The sequence below is a fragment of the Sciurus carolinensis genome, unplaced genomic scaffold (assembly GCF_902686445.1).
Source record: "Sciurus carolinensis unplaced genomic scaffold, mSciCar1.2, whole genome shotgun sequence".
NCBI lineage: Eukaryota > Metazoa > Chordata > Mammalia > Rodentia > Sciuridae > Sciurus > Sciurus carolinensis.
The window spans coordinates 57,731-73,266 of NW_025920128.1; positions in this window are offsets into that span (position 1 = coordinate 57,731).

Consider the following 15,536-nt stretch of genomic DNA (forward strand, 5'->3'; position numbering starts at 1 on the left):
CCCTATCTGCAGCTGCTGAGGAGGACCTGTGAGACCCTACAGAAGGCAAAGGAGGACGAGGACCGGTTTGCACCCTGCAGGGGGTTTTGCACAGCTCCAAGGCAGGCGATGTTGGTCAGGTGTGCCCAGCCCACTGTCTCAGATTGGCCAGGCAGGGCCTTGGCTCAGAACTGAGAACTGGCTGACCTCCGGAGGGGCAGTCTCTCCCCAGCCTAAAAGGGTTAAGATGCCAAAATGTAATGTACACAAAATTGGGAAATAAACAATACACCTGCCCTGAAATGCTGCCAGTCAGGAAAGGCACACCCAAGGCTAAGGGTAGAGCTGCGTGGTAGAACAGGGACCTGACCTGCCGAGGTCTGATCTTCAGCACCACCCACACCTGAGAGTTGGGTGCACACCTGTAATCCCACGAGACAGGAGGCCGAGGCAGGAGATGCAAGTTCAAGGCCAGCCTGGGCAACTTGGACATTTGCCATGGCCTCACAATTTTTTTTTTTTTTAATTTTTTAGAAAGACTAGGGATGTAGGGATGTATATGACTCAAAGGTACAAGTCTCTCGGTTCAATTCCCAGTACCAAAAAAGATGGTGCAGTGGTCAGGGAGATGAGAGGAAAGACACATCTAGCAGTAGCTAGGGCAAATCCACCCCTCCAGAACCCAGCTGGAACCCTGAGGAAGACGGGACCTGACACCAGCCCAAGCACTTCTAAGTGTCCTCGTGTGTGTGGGCACCAGATGAGCATCTGCAATGGAACGATTTAAACTTGTGCAGATCACAGCAGCGCTGAACTTCAGTGCATTGTCAACGCCCACCTGTCTGGTTGAAGAGTATCAGCTGGGAGACTGGGCCACCTTTTTCACTTTGGTCACCAAGACGTTATACAGAATGGCCTGAACGGATGTCAGAATGACAGTCTGTGTACATGATCTGAAACTCTCTAAAACCTCTTCTACTCCTCCTCATCCACCTCCTCCTCCTCCCCCTCCTCCTCCTCCTCATCCTCTCCTTCTCTTCTTCTTCTTCTTTTCTTTTTCCTCCTCCTCTTCTTCTTCTCTTTCTCCCTCCTCCTCCTCCTTTCTTCTTCTCTTCCTCCTCTCCTCTTCTTCTTCTCTTTTCTTTTTTCTCTTCTTCTTCTTCTTCTTCTTCTTCTTCTTCTTCTTCTTCTCTTCCTCCTCCTCCTCTTCTTCTTCTCTTCTTCTCCCTCCTCCTCCTCTTCTTCTTCTTCTCTTCCTCCTCCTCCTCCTCCTCCTCTTCTTCTTTCTTCTTCTCCCTCCTCCTCCTCTTCTTCTTCTTTCTCCTCCTCCTCTTTTTCTTCTTCTTCTCTTCTTCTTCTTCTTCTTCTTCTTCTTTCCTCCTCCTCCTCTTCTTCTCTCTCTTATCCTCCTCCTCCTCTTCTTATTCTTCTCTTCTCCTCCTCTCCTCCTCCTCCTCTCTCTTCTTCTTTTTTTTCTTCTTTCTTCTTCTTCTTCTTCTTCTCTTCTTCCCCCTCTCCTCCTCCTCCTCTTCTTCTTCTCTTCTTCTCCCTCCTCCTCCTCCTCCTCTTCTTCTTCTTCTCTTCCTCCTCTTCTTCTTCTTCTTCTTCTTCTTCTTCTTCTTCTTCTTCTTCTTTCTTCTTCTCTTCTTCCCCCTCTCCTCCTCCTCCTCTTCCTCCCCTCCTCCTCCTCCTCCTCCTCCTCCTCCTCCTCCTCCTCCTCTTCAGTGCTGGGGATGAAACCCAGGGCCTTGTGCACACTAGGCAAGTGCTCTGCCACTGAACTATGTCCCCAGCATCACAATCTGGAATGTTTTCTGTCAATTTTCTCTAACCTTCAGCACCCAGGAGCCAGAAGTCCAACCAAATGTGCACTCAATCTATAGAAGCAAAACCCTGTGGTTCAGTGAAGACAGCCCCAGACAGAAGCAGCAGAGGCCCAGCATCCTCAGGTTGGACTCTGTCCCCAGGGAGCTCCTGCTGCCCTTGGTCGGTCCTGGGAGGAAGCGTGAGGCAGTGCAGTTGTGGCCACGGAGGGTGCAACTGTCACATTGGGAGGATGCGTACAGACGGGTATCCCACGTGCTGCTCTGGACACTACCGCCGACCACTGAGGGCTCGGGCCCACTATATTTGGTTGCATCATCCAGCGCAACGTCTGCAACAAATTTCAATGTGTTGCAAAAAGCCACATACCACCACTGTGCCCCCAAGAGAATGAACTCCCATCTGAACAGGTGTGTGGAGAGCACCTGGCCCGAAGGTGAGGAACGCTGGCCCCTGCCCTGACACCAGCCGACCTGAGCACCCTGAGCTGGGGTCTGATTCACAGGTCAAGGTCAGCGTCCTCCACGAGACTCCCCGTGAGCGGCATGTCTCAGAGACCCCAGCACCGCCAGCCTCTGCCTGTCAGCTTCCCTCTGCTGCAACAAACATCCGAGGACACAGCTGCTGCAAAAATCGGGAAGGTTTATTTTGGCTCACAGTTTGAGAAGGTCTAGCCGCAGTTGCTCAGCCCTGTGGCCGTGGGCCCCTGTGGAGCAGGACCTTGTGGCAGAGCGTGTGTGGTGGAGGCAGCAGGTCACCTCGAGGTGAGCAGGAGGGACTGCAGGGCACACCCCAGGGCACACCCCAGGGACCCATCTCCCATAGGTCCCACCTCTTCAAGCCACCTTCTGTAGAGCCATGCTGAGGACCATGCCCGTACACTGGGTCTTCAGGGACCTGGAAGGTCCCAAGGAGAGCACTGGCCATCTGTAACTCCCCTGTCAGGTTGGCTTCTTCACGAGGGAGACTCCCGGAGCTCCGCATTCTGCGGGTAGAACCGAGGGCTGCTGAGGTGTTATTGTGGTGGCCGCAATCTAGAAAGCCAGTCCCAGAGCGGGGCAGGCGAGGCCCCTCCTGCCCACGGAGTCCGGCACCCACCCCCATCCTCGCTTCCCAGTCAGGGAGCTTCCTGCAGCTCCAGTCCCCAGGCTGCGGTGGGGGTCATTGCCCAGGCAGGAACGAGGGGAACAAGGCCACAGGACTGAACTCCAGCTCTAGCCCCGACCTTCCCAGAGTCCGTCTGCCCACAGCCCCACGCTCTGTCCCTGCGGTTGCTCTTTCTGGTATCAGCACCCACCCTGAAAATACCCAGGCTTCCCAGGAGTTGCCGCCTCCACATAACAGACCCCTTCACAACCAGGAAGAGTCAAGGGCTGCTGAAGCGTGCCAGGAACCAATTTCACTCTTCGTCATTAACAGCTGCCCAGGGGCTCCTCCCCAGAGAGCTGTTTTCCAGGGCCTCTTTGAGTCTGCACCACTGTCTTCGGTGGTCAAAGCTGTGTTCTCTCCTTGGCTACACCAACTGTCCTGTGCACTTCTATTTACCCAGGTCTCAGCTTGCATTTACCCAGCATGGACTCAGAGTCCAGGTCACAGTGAGTTTCTACAGCCCCTCGTTCAGTCCTGGTGACTCACGCCACCCTGCTGTCTGTCTCCTGGGCAGTGAGCAGTCGGAGACTGGGACTGTGAAGCCTGTTTCGGGTTGCTTCCGCAGCCCTGCCAAGCTGCAGGGTGGCCCTGAAGCCCTGCTCCTTGCCACCACACTCTGCACCTTCACCCTAGACAGGAAACAAATGTGAAAGATGCAATCTGACAATCGTCAACATTAATTTTGTTTGTTGTCTTTCTTTTCTTGGTGAGAAGTGAGGCTTTTTCTGAGCCAGGTTTTGAGAAGTAGGAGGAAGCAAATGTCTTTTCTGTACCCTGTCTCAGCACTCTGCATGGCCCGGAGTTCCTGGAGCCTCTGACCGCTCCCAGCCTCAGTGTGGGGACACCACACACAGCTGCGTGGGCAGCGGTGCAACGTGAGCTCCAGAGCCCTGCCCTGGGCTGGGTGCGTACATCTGCAGGGCTGCTCCTGTGTCTCAACGTGCCCTGCCTCTGGGAGATGACGGATACACAAGCAGGGAAGAAGACTCAGGAAACTTCTGAACTGGAGGAGAAATCTGAATGGCTGCAAAGTCCCAAGTGTCGACAGCTTGGTGCCCAGCCTGTGGCTATAGGTGTTACCAAAACTCCGACCTTGTCCCAATGTCAAATGCAGAAAGACAAGTACTGTCTGAACTCACTTGTATTTGGAGCTTAAAACACTGAACAGGCACCAGTGGCTTCCAGGCTGGTTGGTAGAAATGGGGAGGTGCTGACCAAAGTCCAGACTTGAGCTGTGAGATGAATGAGACTTGAGCTCCTGTGCAGCCAGGTGCAAGTGTGTGTGTGTGTGTGTGTGTAAGTGTGTGAGTGTGTGTGTAACCACATCCATCCTGGGCTTTGCGGTTTCATTTTGAAAAGGACTTGTTTCTCTCTTCCTCTCCCTAATCTCCCCCTCCCTAATCGGCAGGGCTAGGGGCCAGGACCACCTTTCTTCCCCATCCCAGGCAGTTACCTGTCCTAGAGCACCTGTCCTAGAGCACCACCCACCACAGGACAAGCAATTCGAACTTGGGGTGGCCGAAGATCTCAGAAAGGCCCGCTGAGAGCACACGACAGGGAGCACAGAAACGGGGAGATGGAGCGGACTCCGCCCGACCAGCAACGCTTTGTTAAGCAGCATAGGGCACACGTCAAGAAGAAGTGGTGGGGGGCTGCAACAGGGTCTGGTTTTGTAGGGTTTAGCAGGGTCAGGTCGTGGGAGGAGTCTGGGTGGGGGCTCCTTTGGGGCGGGGCAGGCAGGAAGGCCAGCAGGCGGAGAGTCCCAGATGAGGGAGGATCCCTGGGGCCTGTTGTCCATATCTTTCAGCCATCTCCCAAATTAACAAGTATATTACAACTTCAGACAGAGCACAAGGAATGTAGCCTTTGAATCGCCTCTTTAAAAGCCCCCAGTCTTCCCTGATGGACAGATTCACAGGCTCTGGGACGTGAGTCCCTGTGCTTCTCCTTACCTGGCAAAGCAATATATTTTTTTTTTTTTTCTCAAAGCTGCGTCCTCATTATTGGATTGGCACTGGGGCAAGGACTGAGTTCTAGGTAGCAGTGGATGTTGCCTTATTTCCAGCCAGCGGCCTGAGAAATGGGGTGCGGATTCAGCTCGGATGTGTCCTCACACAGTGGAAGGGCAAACAGAACCAACGGCCTCCACTGAGCACTTAGAGAAGCGCTGATTCTGCTGTGAGGCAGAGCCCTCACGAGCTGACCCTGCTCAGGACCACCTCCCCAAGATGCAGCCACGGGGAGCGAACACGGCTCGGAGTTTGGAAGAGCACGGACTTTAGCAAGAGCAGACACATTTATTACGTGGATTGAGAAAATCATTATAGAGGTGTACACATCCATTCATGCTGCACACCTTGAACATATTCAGTATTTGCTTGTCCACACATGTTTTAAAATTAAAAAACAGTAAACGTGGGGTTGCTAAAACCTCAAAGATTCAGAAAGGAATAGACAGGATCACAGTCTTCACAGAACTCTGAGCTCTAGGGGTGAGGTGAGTGTAACTCAGGAGAGACGGTTACACATAAGAGCAAAGAGAGAAACCGTGACACACGTTCTCAGGGAACACTGGAATTTCATTAGTTGAATGGGAAAAAAATGCATGACTAGCCACAGAACAAGTTGATTCTGGGGAGATTGTGTAACCAAATTTTAAATGCAAATTACAATGTCTTTAAAAGAACACAGAAGACATCTCTGTGACTTAAAGTAGGAAAGAATTCCTTAAATGGAACAAGTCATTTTGTACACTGGGGAAAGAACAAATGAGATCACACTGAAGTTGAGAGAGAGCGCAAACCCACTGAGAATTCCCATCCAGCATGGGAATGACATGTCTGTCATCATCGGGAGCCAGTTGGTCCAGGTCCTTGGTGTCCAGAACAAAGACTTGAGCAAGAGAGAAGTAGCAGGAAAAGTACAGATTGCTTGAAACTGAAGATAGCACCCGGTCAGTTAGAGCAGAGTGGGGTGGGAGCGGGAGAGGATCAAGGCCTCAGGGTCTGGAGCGAGGGTCTCGGGTCCTGAGCTGTGCAGCCTTCTCTTCCCTGCATGGACCTGATTGACGACCTTACCCCATTTGCTCCCATGGTTACCTTATGATACAGGATTAGAATATTTCCAACTGCCTTCCCCGCATTGGTAACTTTAGGAAACCCAATTAGAATACTGCCTGCTTTGCCCCCATTGGTGATTTCAGATTTGACTCTGGCGGGAGTTGTCCTGGTGATGGGACTTATTGTAAGCAGGGCCAAGACTCTGTCCTTGCCTTCTCCTCCAGCAGCTCCTCTCTTACCCCGCCTCTGCTGTCTTGGTGCCCCGAACTCCTACCTAATGTGTGTGTACAGTTCGCCGTCAAATCAATAAGTGAAAGAAAAAACAGGAGGGGAACAGGCTATCAAAGCACCAGGCTCATCAAAGGAGGCTAGGCGGTGGTAGGTGTGCGGAAACCGCGCCAGGTCGCGCAGAACGAGGGCAGAGCCTGCCGCAGCACAGGAGCACGGAGACTGCCTCCCAGAGTCCCAGGGGCCGGCCAGGGAGGGCAAGGGCGGAGGGCCGGTGCCCCGGCTTAGCCAGTGCCTGTGGAAACTGCAGCTGAGGGAAGCTGGAGACGCGGACACGTGGCCCTAGGGCTGCAGCCTCCTAGGAGCTGGGCAACCTCACAGGAGGCCGGTGGAAACTGCTGTACAGCACGGTTGCCACCTGCCCGGCTGCAGAAGGAGTGAACTGATCCAAGGGCAGTTGACAACAGGCTGCAGGCTGAGCGATGACCACAACGGGCAGCAGTGTGGACGCTCACAGCTGGGAGGCTGGTTTTCTCTTTTGTGTGTGGTGCTGAGGATGGAAACCAGGGCTTCAGCACACCCGGCAAGCGCACACCCGAGCCACACCTCAGCCAGCCCATGGGATTTAAGAACTGTGTGAGAGAGTTCCTGCCATACAATGTTTACGTGGCATTGAAGAGACCAGGGTGATGGCTCTGCTGTTAGGTGGCAGCACAGGGCTGGTGCCCAGGGCCCTGACTGGTGGGCACCCGCAGGCCGGCTGGAATCCCTGCAGTAGCTTCTCACATGGAGGCGGATGGAGTGGGTCCAGTTTTACAAGTTCTAGTGTGCTACCAACTTAGGACCTGCACATGGATCTTTAAATATTTTAAATACATAAGAGCACTTCCTTAAGTTGAAGGAGGGTAATTTGATTAAGGTACTACTGTCCACAGGACATAGGTATCACACCCCTTGACGTTGTGATCAGTGTTTAAAAGTGCGTTGTCATGGTTACAGGAAGCAGACTCATCCAGAAGCATCAAGCAGCACCGGGAGAGGAGAACTCCAAAGTTTATTTTACGCCAGCAGGCCCAGAGGAAAACAAAACTCCAAATTCTGAGCCCAGATCCACAGTTTCTCACAACATTTATAGGTTATTTGGCATCATCTTAGACCAATCCTATTAGTGGGGCTTTTTCCTGTTTTAAAAAAATTTCCTAATCTATGGGACTGAAGGACTTGGGCAGGGTCTCTAACATGAAGCATGCTCACAGAACAGAAAAGAAGAAAGGGTTCTGTTCACAGGCATGAGTGACATTTCAAGAGGGAGTAGGCAGCAATTTACAATCCAAAAAGTAGGGACCCAGGGTAATTAGGCTTCCTGGAGAAAGGCTGAGAGGGGAGGGGAGCTGGTCCTTCCCCAGGCATCAGTTTCTTACCATAATGCTGTTATAATTTCATTTCACCCCAGATCTGGTTTTGCATCACATCCTTTGTAGGTGGAAAAACTAGGAGCCAGAGGCTGGGGCTGGAGTAGTGCACTACCTAAAGTGTGAAAAACTGAGTTCCGTCCTCAGCACAACATAAAACAAATAAATAAAATGAAGTAACTGTGTCCATCTACAACTAAACACACACACACACACACAGATACACACACACGTAAAGTACGCTGTCATTCCTACGTTAAAAACTAGGAGATAATAAATACACACATTCAACAACAACAACAGAAGAGCGAAATGCAGAATCATTAAAACCCAGAAAGGAGGAGGAGGGTAAGGAGGGCACGAAGGGGAGGGGAGAGGAAGCAGAGAAAGAGGAGGAGGGTAAGGAGGGCACGCAGGGGAGGGGAGAGGATGCAGAGAAAGAGGAGGAGGGTAAGGAGGGCACGCAGGGGAGGGAGAGGATACAGAAAAGAGGAGGAGGGTAAGGAGGGCACGCAGGGGAGGGGAGAGGATGCAGAGAAAGAGGAGGAGGGTAAGGAGGGCACGCAGGGGAGAGGAGAGGATGCAGAGAAAGAGGAGGAGGGTAAGGAGGGCACGCAGTGGAGGAGAGAGGATGCAGAAAAGAGGAGGAGGGTAAGGAGGGCACGCAGGGGAGGAGAGAGGATGCAGAGAAAGAGGAGGAGGGTAAGGAGGGCACGCAGGGGAGGGGAGAGGATACAGAGAAAGAGGAGGAGGGTAAGGAGGGCACGCAGGGGAGGGAGAGGATGCAGAGAAAGAGGAGGAGGGTAAGGAGGGCACGCAGGGGAGGGAGAGGATGCAGAGAAAGAGGAGGAGGGTAAGGAGGGCACGCAGGGGAGGAGAGAGGATGCAGAGAAAGAGGAGGAGGGTAAGGAGGGCACGCAGGGGAGGGGAGAGGATACAGAGAAAGAGGAGGAGGGTAAGGAGGGCACGCAGGGGAGGGAGAGGATGCAGAGAAAGAGGAGGAGGGTAAGGAGGGCACGCAGGGGAGGGAGAGGATGCAGAAAAGAGGAGGAGGGTAAGGAGGGCACGCAGGGGAGGAGAGAGGATGCAGAGAAAGAGGAGGAGGGTAAGGAGGGCACGCAGGGGAGGGAGAGGATGCAGAAAAGAGGAGGAGGGTAAGGAGGGCACGCAGGGGAGGAGAGAGGATGCAGAGAAAGAGGAGGAGGGTAAGGAGGGCATGCAGGGGAGGGAGAGGATGCAGAGAAAGAGGAGGAGGGTAAGGAGGGCACGCAGGGGAGGGGAGAGGATGCAGAGAAAGAGGAGGAGGGTAAGGAGGGCACCCAGGGGAGAGGAGAGGATGCAGAAAAGAGGAGGAGGGTAAGGAGGGCACGCAGGGGAGGGGAGAGGATACAGAAAAGAGGAGGAGGGTAAGGAGGTCACGCAGGGGAGGAGAGAGGATGCAGAGAAAGAGGAGGAGGGTAAGGAGGGCACGCAGGGGAGGGGAGAGGATGTAGAGAAAAAGGAGGAGGGTAAGGAAGACACGCAGGGGAGAGGATGCAGAAAGAGGAAGAGGGTAAGGAGGGCACGCAGGGGAGGAGAGAGGATACAGAAAAGAGGAGGAGGGTAAGGAGGGCACACAGGGGAGAGGAGAGAGGATGCAGAGAAAGAGGAGGAGGGTAAGGAGGGCACGTAGGGGAGGGGAGAGGATACAGAAAAGAGGAGGAGGGTAAGGAGGGCACGCAGGGGAGAGGAGAGGATGCAGAGAAAGAGGAGGAGGGTAAGGAGGACACGCAGGGGAGGAGAGAGGATGCAGAGAAAGAGGAGGAGGGTAAGGAGGGCACGCAGGGGAGGGGAGAGGATGCAGAGAAAGAGGAGGAGGGTAAGGAGGGCACGCAGGGGACAAGAGAGGATGCAGAGAAAGAGGAGGAGGGTAAGGAGGGCACGCAGGGGAGGGGAGAGGATACAGAAAAGAGGAGCAGGGTAAGGAGGGCACGCAGGGGAGGAGAGAGGATTCAGTGCCTGTGCACCTCGAGGTCTCCCAGGAGGCTGTGTTCGCCTGAGGGAGTGAGAGTGACCAGGAGTTGAGCGTGGCGCTGGCCACAGCTGCAATCCAGCTGCTCCAGAGGCTGAGGCTGGAGGCTCTCAAGGCAACCCGCCTCAGAAACCCAGCGAGAGACTCCGCCTCAAAACAAAACTAAAGAGGAGTGGGGATGTGGTTCAGCGTGAAAGTGCCCCTGGGTTCAGTCCCTGGCACCAAAAACCAAAATAAAACTGAAGCGGGAGACATGGTTTCCACAATCTGAGGATGGTGATGTGTCGGGCATGCTGGTGCACACTTGTGACCCAGTGACTCAGAGGCTGAGGCCGGAGGATCAAGTTCACGTCCCTCAGCAACTGAGCAAGCCCCTAACTCAGGAAGACCCTGTCTCAGAACAAAAAATAAAAAGAGCTGGTGATGTGGCTTAATGGTTGTGTTTCCCCTCCTCTGGATTTAATCACCAGTACCAAAAAATAAGAGAGAAAAAGTACAACATATACATGTACCAAAACATCACCTTGCGTCCCCATTGCGGGTGCATAGGTATTTGTTTCAAATTAATTTAAATTTAAAAAGAAAAAAATAAAGCAGGTGTCATGAAGAGATTCTATCTAGAAATCCATTTCCAAATGTACTATTATATTCAATAAAATAAACTTCCTTTTAAGACATGTCATTTGACTATATTCAGTTGGATGTTTTAAAAGATATAAGCCATTAACGACCATGGCGACATAAATGTATTAAAAAAAAAAACAAAAAACAAAAAACAAAAAACTAACCCTACGGTAACACATTCCTTCTTGGTTGCATTTAGTATTTTCCCATTCTTAACGTACAACTGCCTGCTGGTCTTCCTGGTGGATAATGAGCACATTCCCACCCAGGGCCAAGCGGCAGGACTCACCTGCTGAACAGGTGCAGGCGCGTTCGCTCACCTGGTCGTGGGTGTGAGCCGCCAGCAGACTTCCGCCCGTGACTGCTTCTTAAGGGTGCCAGGGGCTCCGGGTGAGTGCGCACACCGCAGGTGCGATGTACCCCTCAGGCTAACGAGTTCAGGCAGAGCTGCGCCCGGCGTGCGGAGTCTGCACTCGGAGGCCTGCGGAGCGGGAGCCGGGAAACCAGGCCGCTACCTCACAGAGGCTCCCCGTCCTCCTCCCTGGACCATCCAAGAGCCCAGGGAACCTGGGAGACGGTGGGAGAGGATAGAAGGAACGCAAGGGGCTGCCAGGAGGAGGGATCTGGCTGCTGTGTACTGGGGAGGACACGGAGAGCGAGTCCTGCGGGTGCGGAGGGCTGCGCAGGTAAGATCGTGGAACCGTGGAACCGCCTGCCAGGCACGATCCCAGCAGGAAACGCCGGCCATGACTGCCCGCGGGGGACGTGAGCGGGGCCTCGGTTTTGTGCAAAGAAACAGCAGAACGGGATCTCGAATCTCTTGGTCTTGTGGTATTTTTCTAGCCCCATTTGCCCGTCATGTGCACAGCAAAAAGGCTCTTTATCACAAGTTGGGAATCCAGCGCAGGAACACGGAGAGGCTGAAGTACCCGGCAGACTGAGGAGTGGCCTCGAAGGCAGCTGGTGCCAACCTTCAGGCGCAGTGATCTGGTGCATCCCAGATCGATGGTGGCGGGTCTGAACCCAAAAGCTGCCTGGGCTCAGGAGCTGCAGTAAGGAGGAGAGGCCTTGGCGCAGCGCTCGGCAGTCGGAGCTGTGGACCTGCGCCCGCACCCGAGACACCCAAGAGAGAGAATGGTAAAACAGACAGAGGCTCCCTGCGCTTCAGCCTACCCTGAGGAGAGAATGTCACTCCCATGGCCAAGTCCCCAGCAGCATCCTCAGACTGACATTAGAGCCAAAGATCCTGAGTGGACATGTGAGGTGGGGGCAGCAGGGGAGGGGCAGTCAAATGCCATCAACTCCTAGGTAGAAATATTTACTGGAAAATTTCTGTTACTGGACTAGGGACAGAGCTATGGCAGAGCACTTGCCTGCACATGTGAGGCCCTGCGTTTGCTCTTCAGCAGCAGGCTTATGCACGCGCACACACGCTTTTATTGATAGACGTGTGTATCTGATAGCCATTGCCCAAACATGGTCATTGAGATTCCCCCCATGGTTGGTTGGTTGGTTGGTTGGTTGGTTGGTTTGGTACTGGGGTTTTAATCCAGGGATGCTTAACTACTGGGCCACATCTGCAGCCTTTTTCGTATTTTATTTAGAGACAGGGTCTCACTGAGTTGATTAGTGCCTCGCTTTTGCTGAGGCTGGCTTTGAACTCAGGATCCTCCTGCCTCAGCCTCCCGAGCTGCTGGGATCACAGGTCTTTGCCACTGAGCCCAGCCCAGTTTTTGTTCTTTTTATTTTGAAACAGGGTCTTGCTAAACTGCTAGGGCTTCACTAAGTTGCTGAGGCTGGTTTGCAACTGTGGTCCTCCTGCTCAGCCTCCAAGCTGCTGGGATGACCTGCATGCTGCACTACACCTGGCTCAATGAAAAATTTCAAGTCACTTTTAAAAATTCCTCATCAGGCATTCCATCCACATGAGTCTCTGGAATTGTCGCCAGAGAGTGCTTGGGCCTGGAGGCATCACCTTGTCCTGTTTCTTCATATTTCTGTGCTCCCACATTCAGATTTGTGCATCTGGCAGATCAGTTCTATCTTTTTTTTTTTTTTTTTTTTTTTTTTTCAGTTTTCTCCTAAAGACCTGTTTTGGGGTGCCAGCCTGTTAGGGAATGTTGCTCTTATTTCCACTTGAGGTAATTTTTTTTTTTTTTAACAGTGAGGTAATTTTTTTTTTTTTTTTTTTTTTTTTTTTTTTTTTTTTTTTTTTTTGCGGTGCTGGGGATCGAACCCAGGGCGCTGTGCTTGCAAGGCAAGCACTCTACCAGCTGAGCTATCTCCCCAGCTCTTATTTCCACTTGGATACCATCTATTTCCCGGCAGCTTCTTCAGCGGTGTGAAGGATTTGGGGCACAATGTGTACCACGGTGGGGTAGGAAAACACTGTCTCTGTGGGTCCTGCAAGGACGCTCGAGAGTCCAGGCAGGGGTGCTGCAGACAGCTCGGGTGTGGGTGCTCATGTGTAGCCACTGCCCCGTGGGAGTGGGACGACAGTGGATTCCTAGACACAGGGCATGCAGCTTTGCCACCTGCAAGGTCCTCTGGCACTGGCACCCCTGCAGTGGTGAGGGCCTGAGCACCTGTCCACTGGCAGCCCAGAGGCTGCAGAGCGGCAGTCCCATGTGGCACCCACAGCCAGTCCCACCTCTGCGGTCAGCCAGGACAGGGGACCCGGTGGGAGTGGCTCTGTGGAGTGGCAGCATGCCTGGTGGCAGGACTGCGGCTGGCGTCAGAACATGCCCCTTGGCCTTCTCTGGCCGCATGCCCGCGGCTGGGGCATGGTGGGACTCACGTGACCCCTCCCCATCCTGTCGCTAAGAGGAGCCTGAGCATGGCCCAGGGGATGGGGAGCGACTCAGGACAGGGCTCCCAGGAAGGAGCAGGAGAGACGGGGGAGCCGCTCACCAGGGACAAAATACAAACTCCAAGTTATGCCCCAGTGACCCGTTTCTTCTAGCCACACCCGCCTGCCTGTAGTTACCACCCAGTTAGTCCATATCAGTGTTGGTCCACCCATCAGTTCACACCTCTCATAACCTAATCACTTCACCTCTGAAGAGTCTTCTTTGATTCACACATGAGCTTTGGCACCCCTCATATCCAACCACACAGCGTGTGTCCTGGCTCCTGACCTCATTTCCTGCAGCACTCTTCTCCTCCAGTGTAGGGTGCCCACCAGGCTTCCCTTTGACTTTTCTGGGTGCGCAGAGCAGCTCTCCTCCACGTCAGCAGAACGGAATACCTGGGGAGTTCCTGAGATGGAAGTACATAGGGCTTCTGATCCCTAGAGCAAACCAAACAACAGTAGCTCCCTGGTCAAGATGGCCCCTGAGTGCAGGCCATATAGCCCACTTCGTAGAGTGCCTGCCTCTCATGCTGGAAGCCCGGGTTTGAGTCCCCAGCACTGTGGGATTGTGAAAATAACAAACAAAGATGGCCCCTGGCCCCAGCTCTCTGGGTGTCCCCTGGAAGGTGAGTACGATCTTTTGCCCAGGCAAGGCTTCTGCGAACATCCCAGGTTACTCACCCAAGCGGGATACCCGCCTGTAAGGACTGTGGAGCTTCCCAGGAGCTGGGACTGCCAGCATCTGCACCGACAGAGCTTCCTTGGACTTTCTTCTGACCTTACTGTGGAGCAGGGGGTTGCTCCTGCCCTGGCTGTGATCCAGGGCGGAGCGTGGTGGGGGTTGTTTCTCCTGCTGGGTCGTTATTCTGGGTCTCTGAACCTTACAAGATCCCAGTCTCTTTTTTGCCAATTTCCTGTCTTTTCCTATGATCACTCACCTCAAAATACAGCTCTGCACCTGTCACTTTGGCTCTTGTATGCAGAGGAGTGAGTGAGTGCTGGGTGACTCTGTGAGTCATCCTCAAATCGTTTATTGAACAGAGTGCAAAGGTAAACATGATATAAAGACATAAGGGCTATACCAAAAGGAGTAATAAGATTATGGCAACAAGTGCCCATAAAACATAGAATTATGTCAAATATCAAACCTTACAATGCTACTTAAGGAACAAATCGAATCTAAAATTAGAAAATAAAAAAGCTCACAGTTGAAATAAACTAAATAGGGAATAAAACTACAAATCAAATATCAATGATACAAAGAGTCTGCTTTTTAAAAAGGTAAACACGATTGACAAATACTTGGCTAGAGTAATCAAGAAAAAAGAGAGAAGACCCAAATAAATAAACCAGAGAAGAAACAGGACACATTATAACTGAAGCCACAGAAACACCAAGGATCACCAGGAACCACTAGGAGTAAATCGGGACACCCAGAGGAAATGGACAAATTCCTAAGCACTTGTAACACACAGAAACTGAACCATGAAGACAGGGGACACGAAGAGACCAGTAACCAATAACAAGATCAACTAAGTCATGAGCGTCTCCCAGAAAGATAAACTCGGGACCTCACAACATCACTGCTAAATTTTACTAAGCTGTTAAGGAAGAGCTAGCTCCAATTCTTCTCAAAGTAGTTCAAAAAACTTAAAGGGTGGGAACTCTTTCCAAACTCATTCTGCAGAGCCAGCATTACCCTGATACCAAAACCAGAAAAGGACACAATAACAACAGAAGGCCAGGCACAGGGGCACACACTGGTAATAACAGCAATTTGGGAGGCTGAGGGAGGAGGATCACAAGTGGTGAGGCCCTAAGCAACTCAGTGAGACCCTCTCTCTAAATAAAATACAAAAAAGGGCTGGAGATGTGGCTTAGTGGGTGAGTGCCCCTGGATTCAATCCCTAGTATCCCAAAAAACAAACAACAACAACAAAAATATCCCGACGAACATGGATGCAGACATTCTCAACACTAGTACGCTGAATTCATCACGATCAGCTAGGATTTACCCAAAGATGGAAAGAGACTTCAAGTCAGTAAACGTAATGCATCACATCAGTAAAACAAAGAACAAAGAGTGGAGGGAAGCTTCTGGTTCAGATGCACCTGCACATAATCTTCCAGGAGAACTTGGGGAATGGTTACCACAAGTAAACGTGAAACAAGACAGATGACGTGGCCTCAGGTGCCTGAAGGGCAGGGGCGGCCATGGCCAGCTCAAGGGCAAACACCAAGTCTGGCTCCCTTCCTAGCTTCTTCTGTAACCCTCACCCCAACTTCTCAAGAACTCCCTTCTGAAGATGAGACCCTGCCTCCCTCCTGCCTCCACCACTCTCCACTCAGGAGGCCCGGGCTCCAACAATGGCGGACTGGGACCCATCCCCTCAGACGAC